This window comes from Triturus cristatus, chromosome 4_1 (assembly GCF_964204655.1).
Source record: "Triturus cristatus chromosome 4_1, aTriCri1.1, whole genome shotgun sequence".
In the NCBI taxonomy this organism is placed as follows: domain Eukaryota; kingdom Metazoa; phylum Chordata; class Amphibia; order Caudata; family Salamandridae; genus Triturus; species Triturus cristatus.
In genome coordinates, this window is record NC_140585.1 from 207,084,290 (window position 1) to 207,100,768 (window position 16,479).

Here is a 16,479-nt window from a genome sequence, read left to right on the forward strand (position 1 = left end):
GGGGGTGAGTGGGGGCTATTTCAGAATGTGTCCTTCCTTTCCCTGATGTGGAGACGCGGGTCCCTATTTGGCCTAAGGTACCTCCCTCAACAAACCAGGGATGCCTAACTCCAAGATCACATCAGTACTAACCATCTCCTACGCAACTGCCATTCTGGCATAAGGTCACACTGCAGCACAGAACCCACAACCTTACACATTGTAGACAATACCTACTTGACCAGTGATAACCCATGCCTCCTGATATTGCAGGATCGACCTTTAGTAATCATATATACAATATATTACGCAAAAACTGGCATTTATTGACTAAAGCACAGCTCCCTGAGGGTACTGTTTCTATAAACCCTAGGGTGGTCTACAGGAAGGGTAAGACCATTAAGAATGTCTTATGTCCCAGTTATGTAAATGAGCAGAAGGAAAGCACTGGTGCATGGCTACCTAAAAAACCTATGGGCTTCTTTGTCTGTGGCTCATGCAATGTCTGCCAATTTGGAGTACATAGAAAATCGAAGTTCAGATACAATACTAAAAGGGAATTTATGATTAACTCCTTCATAAATTGTAACACCACGTATACTGTAAATGTAATTGGATGTTCTTGTAAAAAATGTATGTGGGCAGCAGTATCCGTTGCTTTAAAATTAGAATACAGGAACATGTAAGAGCAATAAAAAATAGGGATGATAGGTATCCGATTGCCACCCACATTTTTGAGTTCGTCCAGACAAAACAACAATTTGGTTTTATGCCATTGACCATATTAAGGTGCCAGAAAGGGGTGGTGATAGAGAGAAAATGCTAAGACAGGCTGAAGCCAGTAGAATTTGTCGCCTCAGAACTATCACTATGGGTCTGAATATCAACAATGAAATGTATCACTTCCTTTAAAGATCTAAAGCTAGAATATAAACTGGAGCACCAATTTTTGTCACCTTCTGCTTAATCTGCTCATGTAATCTCTTCACAATATTGGTGTTACTTTGTGATTTTTTATTCCGCACTATCTAATAGAATTTCGCTTTGTACTTCAATTCGATACAGAATTGTTATGTCAATTTTAGTAGCGTTTAAAAGAGTCCTTGCTACTTTGAGTGAAAGTAACATAAAATGGATTTGAATATAGTCACAGTTGCTTTGTGTGCTGGGTAGAAATAAGGATGCATTGATTAGACTTTGCTATCACTTTAAAATGAATCTTTAATGAAGGTTGGGATATAGTATTCATAATCATCAGTAATAACATTGTAATTTACTCTGGACAGACATCCCTAGATGACAATTAGGATTTTTCCGATATGCAGATATAATAGGTAAATAGGCTTAATAACTGATGTACCATCCGCCACTCTAGAAATGATCTTTGATCTTAAATGGGGGTATAACATACAACATCTTTTCTAATAAACCCTTTGATACGTCTCATTTTAGATATACTAATATGGCGCTTAAATATCGATAAAATAGTCTTTCGTTGACTCTTTGACATACTCATATAATAAAGAAATAGGTATAAAACTATCGATGCATTGACTAAACTCCGTGTTATTGCAAAATAATAAGCTTTGATTATAAGTTGTTTCTTCTGAATACTCAAAGATAGCATTCGTAATTATTATTACTTTTTACGCTCTTCCAATGTGTGAATAAAATACAAGTAATTTCGAAGGACGAGTGTTTTAACATTTTTTGCCCGATGATTTGAATCAAGCTGCTAACCTTTCTTTCATGAATATATATATATATGCCCTTTTCTTGATTTTAATAAGATATTTTAAGATGGCGCCCGAATAGGTCTTGAAACTAATATCGATCTAAGATGGCGCATCTGCTTATGATCTTGGTCTTATATATATTAGGTATGATACTGTTCCAAGATGGCGTTTACGATTCTTGGATAATGCTTAAAATCACTACTTTTTTCTGCTTTTCTAAAGTATGACTATATGTCAAGCCACTGTAAAAGAATGAGAAACATTTTAATGTTCTCATTCGACCTTTAGATTGAACGGTCAACCGTTTTTTCACATGGTATACGTGTATGTCCTCATTTAACAAGACATTTTAAGTTGGCGCCCAAATAGTTTTTATAATCAATATTAACCTAAGAAGACTCATCTGCCTATGATTCTGTTTCTTTTATACACTAGTTATGATATCAGTTTTTATAATGATCTAAGATGGCGCTCATCTTCATAATTTGCTTATTTGAATAGACACCAGCTACGATACTGATTTAAGATGGCGCTCATTTTCGTAATTCGCTTGTTTGAATAGTTAATGTCCATATAAAAACAACAAATGATATGTGTTTTTACACTAACATCAGATGCTGCCTAGAAATAGTTTTTTAGTTTCACATTGCTTACAAGGAATCTTGGTTCCTGCAATATATATCAAAGTTAAAAATGCCTCTACAAGATGGCGGCTTTGTATTTGATCAACTTTAGCCTATTATAACCTCAAACTCGCTACAGGTGACCGATAACACGGTGTATTTAGAGCGAGCTACTTTTGAGTTTCATTATCGCATGGACCGCTTGATGAGGGGATTCTGCTCCGGTATACTGGTAAGCACTAACTGATTGGTGTGCATTAGATGTTTAGATAGGCGAGATTTCCTTATGCCGTATGTTTCGCTGTTGCTCTCCCTTCTTTTTTTGTGTGGGTCTTCTAGAAAGACTCTATGCTTATATTGGTGCAACTAAGATGCCTTAGTGTGAAAACTACTTGTTTTCACTAAATTGTGCTATTTTCGATAGTAGATAAGTAATGACCATACGGGAACCATTATGCCTTTTACGCGTGGTGAGGCAATTATATCTTTTCGTTGACACTTATATGTCATCAGCATTCTACTTATAATTTTTGATATTATATATATTTATGATATCGATCACAACCTGGATACTTATGGCAGCTAAAACAATAACCTTTTGTGTTTTAAATCTATAAAAGCTTAGCGAACACAAAGTAGCATATGATTGGAGCTAAAACATCATCTTTCATTTTTCTCTCTACATTGCAGATATAATTAATCCTAAAAACCCTAACAGGGTGATATCATACTAAGAAATTCAGACAGATCTAGTAAAATTAAAAAAGGTATGCAATGCTCCTTTTTTTGAATGGCGGATTAATACAAAATAAGACACATGGCTATTACAATTAAGAAGTCAGTACAATTTATATATGCCTGTTTTCCCTTTTCATATATATTAAGGTAATCTGTTATTTTGGCTGATCAAAGGAAGACTTAGCCACAGACCTTAGCTCTGGAGGGGAACAAGACCAAGCCCCCTTATATCTCAAATTTGGTAAGATTATATATTGTATTAATGGATCAAAATCCAGCTCTGAAAGGGCAAAAATAATGTACTTAAGTGTCCTGTAAGTGACAATAAGAGACATTGATATCAATGTTGATATTCTAAATACTGTTTAAATATACTACTCATAGTAAATATTTATTGTTATTAGTAGAATACTCTTGCCCCATCGCTGAGATAGGAAGATAATCAAGACAATGATTTTAAACATATGCCTTCTGTCCCATCAGTAATTGTGAAAGTGAATATAAATGAATGTCCATCTGAATAGATACACTTTCTAGGTAGTAGTTGTCAGGTCAAAAGCATGCCATATAAGACATGACGACTATTGATTCGGCAGGTGTAGAATTAATGATGGTTATCTTTTGCAGCTAGGTTAAAAAATGTGTATAATAAGCTGTAAAATATTTACTGTTGCTTCACTTAGCTTTTTTTGTACAGAAAATGTGTATATATGTTGTATATATTAAAATAGGTTACATTTTATTGAGATTGTATATAAATGTAGATATTTCTATGATCATGTTTGTAAATATAATGTATTTACGTATTTGTAGCCCTGAAGAAGTCCTTAGGGACGAAACGCGCCGGCTACGCTGTGTGGGTTTTAAAAAAAAAAGAAGAATTCAATAAAGAAAATCTGAAACAAGACCTGCTGAATGGACAGACATACTTTATATGATTGTATTTTGAATTGACTATGTGGAGTGCTGGATCACAGTGTTTTGTCTATGATTGGCTGGCAACACTTCAAACCAGGCAGTGTTGGCAGTCATCTTGGGAATTGACGTGGGCCAAATCTAAAAAAAATGATGCAAAAAGGAGCAAAAACACATCTTTTTTTCCTGTGGGCTCTGGTGATATCACTGATGACATCACAAAAGGCATCACTGATGACAGCATTCACAGAACCACTCACACACCCACTCATACCCACATATAACCTCTTGCATGCCCACTCCCACACAGCCACTTATAACTTATATACCCATTCTCAGACCCATTTCAGTACTCACACACCCACTCACTCCTTCTTTGAGGCAAATACACACCCACTCACTCATAGCCATTCACATAGCCACACATTCACCCATACAGCTACTCACACCCCCACTTATGTACCTACACAGTCACTCACACACCTACTCGCTCATCCATTCAGCATCTGTACACAGCAACTTGCTCACCCATACAAGCACTCAAATGCTCACACACACAACCATTCAACCACTCACACATCTGCTCACTCACCCATACAGCCATTCACACAGACACTTACTCTCCATTACAGCCACTCACAAACCAAGTCACTTAACCGAACACCCACTCAGCCACTCACTCACTCATTTAGCCACAACACACCAAGTCACTAACTCATACAGCTTTTTAGACACCCATTCACTCACTCATACAGTCACTACCCACCCACTTGCCTACCCATGAAGTCACTCACACTGCCACTCACTCACTCACCCATACAGCCACTGACACACCCACTCACTCACCAATACCACCACTCACATAGCATCTGACTCATCCACACAGCTACTCAACCACCCACTTATACACCCATACAGCCGCTTACAAACACATACACAGAAGGATACATACAGTCACGCAGCTACTCACTTAATACATGTTAGAAGTAGTATCACTAAGTAGAAGTGGACCTAGTATACTAATTTAACTTTTATAGCTGGGCAGTATATATGTTTAACACCCATAAACTCTTAAAAGTACTTACACTCACTTGATGATGTCATCAGTGATGTCATTTGAGATGGCATCAGTGATGTCATCAGTGATGTCACTGACCATGTCATGAGTGATATGAGAGGTCATAAGCAGTACATTATTGGGGCGTAAGTTACAGTTATCTCTGGTAGCTATAACTGCTGAACTTGACTGGTTTTGTACAAGTGAAGTCTAGCCTAGTTATCACGTCCCTGTAACCCTTTTTTCAGTGAATTTCTAAGATTTTTTTATTCTATTTCTGAATTATAACATCTCTGTTTTTTTATGTATAATTTATATATGCATCACACAGATGCACATTATTGGGAAGGAGGAAGGTTCCCTGCATATCTTTAAATAGCAACCACATCTGCCTTGCAGCCCCCATAGCAAGCTGTAGTGTTTTTGACACACCCTTCATCACACACAGCATTCATGTATGTTTGATGAGACTGATGTGGAATGAGACCTGGAGTGGGATTCTGTGGTTGGGAGTGATTGCCACGTTGACCCTCTCTTCTTAAGAGAGTAGTTACTTTCACCTCCCTTTCGCTGGGCTGTAGAGGACCAATAGTGGTGACTGCAAAATAATTACGGCCTCATTCACAAAAAAGTGTAGGGCAGCATCTCAAGTCTTTTTGCTGCACTGCCCTATGTCAATTCGAAAGGGCAGTTTTGCATAATATTTACACAACATGGTGCATTCCTGTCCTTTCAGCAGGTATGCAATTTGCAAATGAGCACCAATGCAGGTACCCTTGCACCATGATGCAAGGGTATGTGTGTTGTTGGCAATCTGAGACACAAGTCTAACTTTACTACTTTTCATTTCTCTCAGTGTTGACTGTAGTATTACACCACACTCAGTGTTGACTGTAGTGTTACACCAAACGTTGGTGTAACACTACAGTTAACACTGAGGGGAGCGCAAAGTGTGGGCTGCATGTACCATGATGCAAAAGAGCCAACTTTTCGGGGATGTGATATAGTGTGTGGGCACACACATTTACCTGCCCAAACTGATTTCCATTACCTCCTCTACTATTTATCTAACGTTTCTAATGTTTCATTTTGTTAAAATCGTGTTCTGGCCCATTGATTACACTTCATCCAGCCCATGCTGGATATTCCCTCCCCGGTGTGGAGATTCCAGCCAGAGATGGAGAGTATGGCTTGTGCCAGAAAGTATGGCTTAAGCCGAAGATTCCAGCCCGCCTGCATACGTAAATATATACGTCTCATAAATGACCTCCGTGAATACCAATTCGTAAAGTTAAACTTTTGTTACAGATTCTCTTTGTGAATCAGGTCCATTGTTTTTGTGCAGGAAGGGGCACCATCCTGCACAAAAACATGAGAGGCTTGTTCCTCATTCTATGTGTGCTGCAGAATGCAGCCATGTGAAAAGGGGAAAAAACAAGGAGTAATGTGAATCTTTCTCCTCGTTATGAATGCTCTGCAGAGGCGTATTTGATGCTGCCCAAGGTTTACGTGATGTTGTAAATCTGGGGCAGAGTCAAATTCCCTGGGTGTGGAGTGGAAACACCCACTGCAACACCTATGGAATACCTCCATGAAGTAGAGTGCAGCAAGGCAGCGCTGACTTATGACCAAATCATTCGCCCACCCATAAGAGTACTGGATTTGTGTGTGCCCTAATTGCAGGCATGTAAATGTTGCATACATTATGTATGTATTGTTGAAATTCAGGAGATAAAAACTTGGCTTTGTTTATTACTTAATATATTCAAATGTAATAAATGAATACATTAGTCAAATGTCATTGCCATTAAATTGCAAGAAATGTCACGTTCACCTCTACCATTTGCTTAACTTGGTCTAATGAGAATTTTCAGTAAGGAATCATAAGTCTTCTTTGCCAAATGAGATATTGAGTGTTTTGTTAGATATAATTTCTGAGTGACAAAATACTAGAGTCATTTACAATATTGCTGAACATAAATGTGTTATGTTGCAGTACTCATCATTTTGTGCAAGTGTAATTTATTTTTAGTTTGATAATGCATTTTTATTTTGATTGTGTTGTGTACATATAGGCTTTAACCCATTATTAACTGGACATGAGCACATCTGCCAATTTAGCTTTTGCATTGCCTGTGTGATTTCTTGAAAGGCTATACATTTCAGTTAATTACCTACTGTATTGTGAGGAATAGTGCAACACAAATAAAATGACTGTGTATGGCCCTGTTCCACTGCCCTGCAATTACAATTCAATTCAATTAAAATAACTTTATTTGATTCAGATCTCAACTGAGGTCAACAAATACAAATACATAAATCTAAAACAGTTATATTTGTACTTTTAAAACAGCTTTAAAAACTCATTATAAACTTAAACAAGTTATAGCGAATTGGGGTTGCCAAATACAGAATACATGAGTATTGACTGTTAAATCGATGCGCTTTTAAAACAGCTTTAAAAAACTCTTAAAAAACTTAAACTAGTTATAGCAAACAAATTCATTTGGGGGAAACTTACACAACATAATTAAATCCTGAGTTAAAATAGTGTTGTATCTAAAGCAAATAGGCTTAATAAATCATCCCCGAACCTTTACCAAAATAAGATTTGACAGATAAATGATACGTGAGAAAGATCATGTGCGCCACCATTAAGCAAGTCTCAATTACCTGAGGGATTTTCAGGGGAGTTCCATCGGGAGGAATATACTTTTAAAGGGAGAATTCAAAATCTCAGAAGAAGGATGCAGCGCCTTACTCTATGCTCTAACTGAAACTGTAAATAGCGCTCAAGAGTTTGATATACTATATTTTCCGCACATTTTTTTTAATACTTTATTTGGAAACAGTACTCCTCATCTATTTCAAATCTTATTTTCTGTGTCATATGTTTTAAAAAGAGCTTCAGATGCGCTGGAGACTAAGCCTGCAAAAGTGCTACAGTGCATTGTGATGCATTGAGGGCTATTTTAAGGTTCCTATTGAAAGTATGCTGTGCCGAGTCAACTCTAAAAGTCTCCTATTTTATTATGTATCTTAGGGAGCCAGGGACTGTGTAAAAGGATAAAGGCTCGCCTTATAATATTGGAAATGTCTCGAGCATATATGCTCGGTAAAGAAAGCTCGAGACGTAAGGATTGTACGGGGACTGATTGGGTGATTTTTAGCAGTTTCCATAGAATAGTCCCTTCTTTCACTTTTACTGGTTGCCAGGTTTTAATCTGTATATATTCCCAGACATGAAATAGAATACATGGGATTTTCATACTGTAAACCTCCAGCAGGGATTTAAAATGTCTATTCCCAGGTGTGCAATAAAATCTCTGTAATGGCCCCAACATAGGCATCTGCCTTTCGCCTGAGATGTTGAAAATGGAGAGCATTTTGTAAGTTATACGAAAAGATTTGCCCCAAATAAGCGTATATTTTCACTATCTCGATAGGGATACCTCCCAGTGATCATGTGAAAGGCAGAGATTTCCTTCTTCCTCTAAAAGGTAAAATTTTGGTTTAGATATGTTAGGGACCAAAACGTTTTCTTTTGCGTATTGATTTCATTCATTTAAGTTTTTCTGTAGGTCAATTGGGGTACTATTGTGTATAATGATGTCATCAGCATACATTAGGCTATGGATATTGCTTTGTGCTAATTTGGGTGGAAAATTATTAATTTGGGAAAAGTACCCCGGTAGGTCACACATGTAGATGTAAAATAACATGCGGGCGAGAATGCAACCTTGTTACAAATCATTCGTTGTGGGAATTGGACTGGCTAAGCCCCTTTCTCCCACCATTTGGACTCTGCACCATGTTTCTGTATGCAATGAAATTATTATTGCAAGGAGATTGTGGGAAATCCCTAGACTTTTTCCCATATTGGTCTATCCAAGCTATCAAAAGCAGTCGAAATATCAATAAAAGCGCAGTAAACAATTTGTGATTTTAACACTACATACTTATCAAGGACAGTCTGGAGAATAGCAATATTGTCTGTAACTGAATGTTTTGGGTGGAAGCCAGCCTGTGTCATAGGAATCACATCATTCTAAAATGCCCAGTCTTTTAGGTGCAATGCGAACAAATGATGGACGGAATGCTGAATAAATCATACATTCACCCCCCAGATCTGGGTTAAATCCATCGTTCTTTTGCTCACCATGCCACCCCAGTTTAGACCCAGCCATATGCAAATCAGCCTCATGGGAACAGTCCAGACCCAACTGCCAAGCCAGGTCATCCCTGGACCGGAAACAAGCATCCTGGGACCGATTTCTGGGTATTACCCTTCATCAGCCAAGCTAGTTTGAATCCAGTGGCACTGTGAGCAAGGGACCCGCGTCTGGGCATACTCATCACACTTAGGGTGAAAAATGCTATGCAAACAAATGATGGACGGAATGCTGAATAAATCATACATTCACCCCCAGTCAAGAGATCTGGGTTAAATCCATCGTTCTTTTGCTCACTATGCCACCCCAGTTTAGACCCAGCCATATGCAAATCAGTCTTGAATCTGTGCCTCATGGGAACAGTCCGGACCGAACTGCCAAGCCAGGCCCTCCCTTGACCGGAAGCAAGCATCCTGGGACAGGTTTCTGGGTATTATCCTTCATCAGCCAGGCTAGCTTGAATCCAGTGGCTACCTTGCTCACTGTGACAATGAATTCAAGCTAGCCTGGCTGATGAAGGGTAATACCCAGAAACCGGTCCCAGGATGTTTGTTTCCGGTTGGCAGGTGGTCCAATATGCATGCTGCGAAGATCTTTCCAGTGGCATCTAAGAGGGTGATTTGTCTGTAGTTGATTGGATTCGATTTGGGGCCTGTTTTTTAAAAGGGGGACCACAATGCACCACGCCAGGATTTTGGTATTTTCCCAGATTCAAAACAATATTGGAAGAGAGTGATTAAAATTTTTTCCAGTCTTCTGGGTTTGATTGTAGGACTTTCATTGGGGTGTTGTCTAGACCCATTGCTGCAGTTGATCTGGCAGATTTAATAAACACAATGTTCTGTGTAGATGATATGGCTAACAATTACACATTATTTAACTTTGCCCTTAGAGATGCCGGAAAATAAAACTATCAATGACCGCCATTTTCGGCATCCTTCTCCAGGCACATAACCATATGCTGATCACTGACAGAATTTCAAAGACAATAGTAACGTCTGGACAGAATATCGTGTCAAAAATATTGAAATCAAAATATCAAGACGAAAAATGCACTCAGGTAAGTATAGATTTACAATTTTTAATTTTGCATCTAATCAGTTTGAGATATATACCATCAAGGTATGTATATGTGATTGCAATTGCAACTGCATTGCATTTATATAGCGCTTACTACCCCTGATGAGGCGCCAAAGTGCTTTATGTCGGGCAGCACACTGCTCTGGAACCCAGGACTGATTGTTTATTTGGTTACTGTTTGGTATTGGGATTAGTGTTATGTGCTCGAAGCAAACCAGCAGGCTTTTCAGTTTTTTATGGTGGACTAAGTAAAAGGGATTGGTTGAAATCATTTCTCGGGGGAGTGATCTCAAGGACATGGTTGGTGGGATTAATACAGGAGTTAGAGGATATTAGGCATTGTTCGGTTGCAAAGGTATAGCTTTTAGCAGAAGGAGGCGAGATTGTGATCTTGTAAATGAGTTGTGGGAAATTTGCTGAAATATAGAATAGGCAAAGGTGCATGTGTCAGAGTAGGTTATGCTCAGACAGAGGAGGCATGCAGAGGATGGAAGGGTAGGAGAGGGATATTTGAAAGAGAAGAAAAAGTGAGATGAGACAAACAGTAATTTTAATTAATGGACAGTTTTTCAATTCCAGATTTAAGTAATGTAGTGAATATTTTTGAAACAGCATGCAGATAGACGATGTAGGAATGTAGAACATTATTTATTTGCAAAGATTGTTCTATATTGTAAATATTTAATAGGCATTAGAAGCAGGTAAACCATCTCTCTGTTGCTAGGCTACTGCTAGACCTCCGATCCAGCCAGGTCAGTTGATCAGCTCAAGTGTTGAAGCTAAATAATAATGGCTGGATGACTATGTTGAGAAAATACTAATGATAGGAAAAAATGTACACACTAAAAAAGAAATTCTGTCGTTCATTCTCAGGTTTGACTCCGAGTATTAATTATGCAGAAGAGTGGAATACTTTGAAATGCCTCTGGTTCACATTGGCGCCCAAAGGAAGATGAGGACAGGTTCCCAGATAGCGAAAGTGTATTTTCTGCTTTCCAGTGGCTGGAGGGCAGGAGATGCAAACAACCACGTGAGTGAGGGGACGGTACAAGGGTTGTCTTTACAAATCAATGTACACTTTTGTTAGCGAATGGCTCCTGGCCTGGCCATACATCCTGAAGCTCTGTCCTTTTTGCAGATGCTTTGGGTGAGTAGAGATGAAGCTGCATGTTGAAGGGGACCCTTTACCTGGCCAAGCATGTGTCTACCTTAATCACACTTCAGTGCAGAGTCCTCACACCTCATTGTGCCTCTGTTGTGGGTGCTCCAGGATGGAGACACCCTGCTGTGAAGGGCATCACTACACAAAGGCTGTGTCTGGTGCACGGCCTGGAAGACATTCGAAATGTAAATGTATTAAAATATATCCTTTAATTGCTGGTCACCCCTCTACCAACAAGCCTCTTTTACTGCAGCCCACTTTTTATCCACGCTTCTAGCTTTATGAAATACACTTTAGTACAGTCAAGAATGAGGCAAAGGGCAGGTCCCTTAATTTGGGTAATTTTATGTTACTTCGTTGAAGTGCTGTGTAACAAGCTGCACTTTTGACGTGAGCTACTTAAAGAATTAATACACAACATTTAATCTGCCTCATGGCATTAATTTCCATGAGCCTCATTTTTATAGAGTCACTCATTTACTACTTAAAAGACATGCATCTCCTGCTAAGTGTAAAGTGTAGAACAGACGCCCTTGCCCTTGTATGGGATCCGTCGGCAAATGGCGGTCACATTTGCGGAAAAAGTCGATGTTTAGAAAGGTCTTTTGTGCAGACCCTGGTGCACAAACAAACAAGTTCACAAGAACTCAGGAGATTGGCACAGGAACTGTCTTTAGGCATGCCTGGGGGAAGAAAAACGAGCAAGATGGCGACCAAGCATCACCCCGTGGGAGAAACAGACGGGCGACACAGGGTGTCAGGAGAAAAAGATTGTGATGAAAGAGATGCAAAGTAGAGATAGAAGGCAGGAGGGAAGAAACATGAGTCAAGACAGGAGAGTAAAGGAGGGTGAAAGAAGAGAGTGGGAAGACGAGTTAGGGAAGGAAGAAGGTGAAAGAGGCCCGAAAAATGGATGTTAAAAATAAGGGGAGAATTGAAGAACCCAGGTCTAAAAGGAAGATCATCCTGGAGTCATTCTGTAGTCATTCGATGACTTCAGCCAGGCTATTCCTAAAATTATCTGGGGAAGTCATCCGAAGCCATCGTGAAGTATGCCTATAGGGATAAATATTTAAATGAGATGACTCTATAGAGTCATCGGAGAAGCTACTCCATGATTAGTTCCTGATTACTTCAGTGGAAAAGCTGTGATGATCATTTACTGCTGCAGGATGATCTCATGATGATTTCAGGATTAGGGTGGATTACTCCAAGATGGGTTCCTGATTACTTCAGTGGAAAACATGTGATGAACTTGTATTACTGCAGGATGATCTTGCGATGATTTCAGGATTAGGCTGGATTATTCATGGATTATTTTATGAGTATTTCAGGATGGGGCTGTATTAGTACAGAATGATGATAAAAGAGCCTGTATTACTCAAGGATTTTCGCAAAGTAACTTTATAATGGGACTGTATTATTCGATGATCACTTTATGCTGGAGATGTATTACTCCAAGACAGTGTTCACCAAACTGTGAGTTGCAAGCTGATTTTGGTGAGTCACAAAAGTCAGAACAACAAAGATGCCTTTAAATTCTGTGTTTAACTGTCACATCTGCTGACGATTCAAAGACAGATGTCAATGTAATGCTGATTCATTATTTTAATATGGGGACGGGTGTTTACTTTTCTTTCTCTGACAGCAAAGTAAGGGGAGTTTCTAAAGTACAATATGTGGAAATGTAGTTTTTTTTTTTTTTAAATACACAATACAATCCAAGTACCTGTAAATGAACAATATGCATCCAGTAATCAGGAAAGCAAAACCTAAGCACTTGTTTGTAATTCTGAAGTGTACTGTAAACAGGTTTTAAAAGGATCAAAACAAACAAGACACTTTCTTTATGATGCATCAATGATAAATATTTACAGAAACTGGATTTCCACTTTAAGATGTGTGTGATACATAATTGTATTAATAAAACGACGTCTGTGAAAATACAGTGGTTATTTTAATGGAAAATGTGCTGTCTGTAAATGCAAATTCACTACCACACGATGTGTCCATTAAATGTAAATGGGATCCCCACGCAAAACCGGGGAAGGATGTAGTGGCCTCCACGCCAATGGCGGCCCTCCTCCTGGCTGTGGTGCCACAAGACCGGAATGATGTACAGACTGTGTCCACTACATGCTGGGCATGGACAAGACTAAGAAAGAAAGGTTGCCTATGGGGCATATCAGCGAGGCGATAGAATTATCGCCGCTTTTGTGGCCGTTTTTTTGCCGAAAAGCAGCGATAATTTTATCACCTAATTAGCAAGCTCACGCTAACGCGTGAAAACTTGCGTTAGCGCAGGAATTCCTAACGCCCAGCTTTGCATCTCTAATGGGATGCAAAGTGGGCATTCCTGACCTGATATGACAGGACAAATGTCGCTAGGACATTTCTCCTATCATCAAGCCCCACACTATGAAGCATAGCGACAAGAAAAGTAGCGATAACCCCTGTTATCGCTACTTTCCTAACGCCTGCTTCAGGACTGACATAGCCATGATATCCTATGGAAGGTGGATATCATGGCTAAGTTTGTGGGGCCCTATCAACAAGCTAACGCCACATTGCGTGAGATTATGGCTGGGTTTCCTGCGATAATCTCACGTTAGGCAGTTAGCGTGAGGATTTTTATTGCTGAGGAGATAAGCGTTGCTAATAGCACGCTATCTCAGCGATAACAATCCACGCTAGCCGGCTATAATTATCCTAGCGCTAAGTGCGCTTAGCAATAATTATCGCCGGTTGTTGCTGATATGCCCCTATGTTTCCAAACACTCTAGCCCAATTAAATCTAATTTAGGTTCCGGGATTGGAAAACTCCACATGCAGTCTCTGCTCTCAAATCCGGGTGTGTGTGTGTGTGTGTAAATATCTAACAAACGTCTTTGAAAAAAAAATTGTTGGAAATGAAACATTAAACGTATTTAAATGCAAGGTGCTGATACTGAACAAGCAGCCCTCATCCAAAGCAGCGAGCGCTATGTGAGATAAACCCCTGATATAAGAGCAGTAAATCGGAATTCTGGACTCTCAACCAGTGCTTATAAATGGGCAGATATTGTCCGGTACCGAGTATCGCGCCTCCTGAACCCCCAGGGCAGAGCACCGGCACTTTTCAGCAAGCCCACAATACAGCCAATGGGAGAGAACGAACCCTTCTCAGCAGCAAAGAGGTACTCCAAATACTAACCCTATGCACCGCCACATTTCCAACTATAGCACTCCTAGCAACCATAATCAAGCATAGAAAAAGACCCAAAGAAGCAAAACAGAGCCGCGAAACAGCTAAATTGGGAACACACAGCCAGCAGAATCAGAAACCGTGGCACTATACAAGCTCCTGCCCAGAGTACACCCATCCTGCCCGCCCCTGTTCAGGTTGTGTTGCTCCTCAGTTCTGGGATCAGGTATACATGTGCACGAGTGCAGGGCAATTTTGGACTGAAAACAAAAACATCAAATGTAGTTTTTAGCACTGATCGGTGCATATAATGTCTTCTTGCATGGGTCGGTGAGTGCAAATGCCCCTTTGCAACTGGTGATGTAAGTTGTGCTTTACACAGAGTGTTAGTTATAAACTGTTTTGTAATGACTGTTAATACTGAAAATAAGACATTTCCAAGTGTTGCACGTTACTACTACCCAATCTAGCAATACTCCGTTACCAACCCGTGAAGTATGAAGGCTAAATGTGCGGGTGCACTCATTTTCAGTAAACAATACTCTGCCCTGCCCACTGCGCGTGAGCAGAGGTTTAGGTGGGATCACCGCTCTCGTGCCCAGGGACACTTGTTAAAATCTGAAGGATGAAGAGGAGTGTTAACTCTCCTCACTTCCGCGCCTCCACAATGGACTAGATGAACAGGTCGCACTGCAGGCGTAAAGTCAGCAAAGTATAATATAGGGGCATATTATCAAGCACGGAGTTAAAATTATCGCCGCTTTAGCAGCAGAAAACTGCTGCTAAAGCGGCGATAACGGGCTTGATAATATGCCACAGAGAATTCCAATAGAAGCCCATGTTGACACCAGAACATTCTATTGGAATTCTCAAGGGCATATTATCAAGCCCATTATCGCCGCTTTAGCTGCAGTTTTCTGCCGCTAAAGCAGCGATAATTGTAACGCTGTTTCTTGATAATATGCCCCATAAGTTTGGCCGAGGGGCCGGACACCTTGTCAAAGATAAGACCTCAATTCTCCATCTGTACTGCCTCCTACATTACATGTAAACCAACAACTTCTAAAGCCCATAGAATGGGCGCAGGAAGTAGCCGGCATGCAGACGTGAGGTTGCTCAGCCCGGTCTCTTCCGGGGTTCTATGAGGGTCTGCACCTCCAGGGCATAGTTGGCTGTCTTCACCTTGAGGTACAAGGTGTAGTCCTTGGTCATCATCGTTACTCCCCCTACTTAGCTGGAACTAGGCTAAAACTTGTAGGAAACTCAATGCACATAATAGATTTTTATCACCAGGGAACAGAGTCAGGTCTGCATCTACCATTCAGATGCCATGAAGCTACCAGGAGACCGTGGTGGGTCAGTAGTGGTCAGCACTCCCAGTAGCCCCAAGGTGCAGGGGTCTCAAGGTCTTCTACTGCGAGCGCCTACTGTGAAAAGCTATTCTTGCCCTGCAAAAGTTTAGTGCCATGACTGGCAGCAGAGCTGCTTCATCCAAACTCCATAAAGTCAACAAAATTGTGTGACACATAAATTCAGCAATAATGATCCCATCAAAGGCAAAGTGAAACCCATCTATTTAAACATGCCATGAAGATTTATCTCAACCACGTGACTGTAAATACCAATTCAAACTGTTGGGTGCCTGAGTTAGGCCCATGTAGCAACTTTGCATATTTTCTTAAATTGCCTTCTTTCTGCACAATAACATTATTTGCTGTGACATTTTGCACATATTCACGTGCATGACAATGTTGGATTTGTTGCTCTGAAACTGCTTATTCATGTGGTTTTGCAAAACATTATCCTGATGCCTCGAACACCGAATACAAGTCC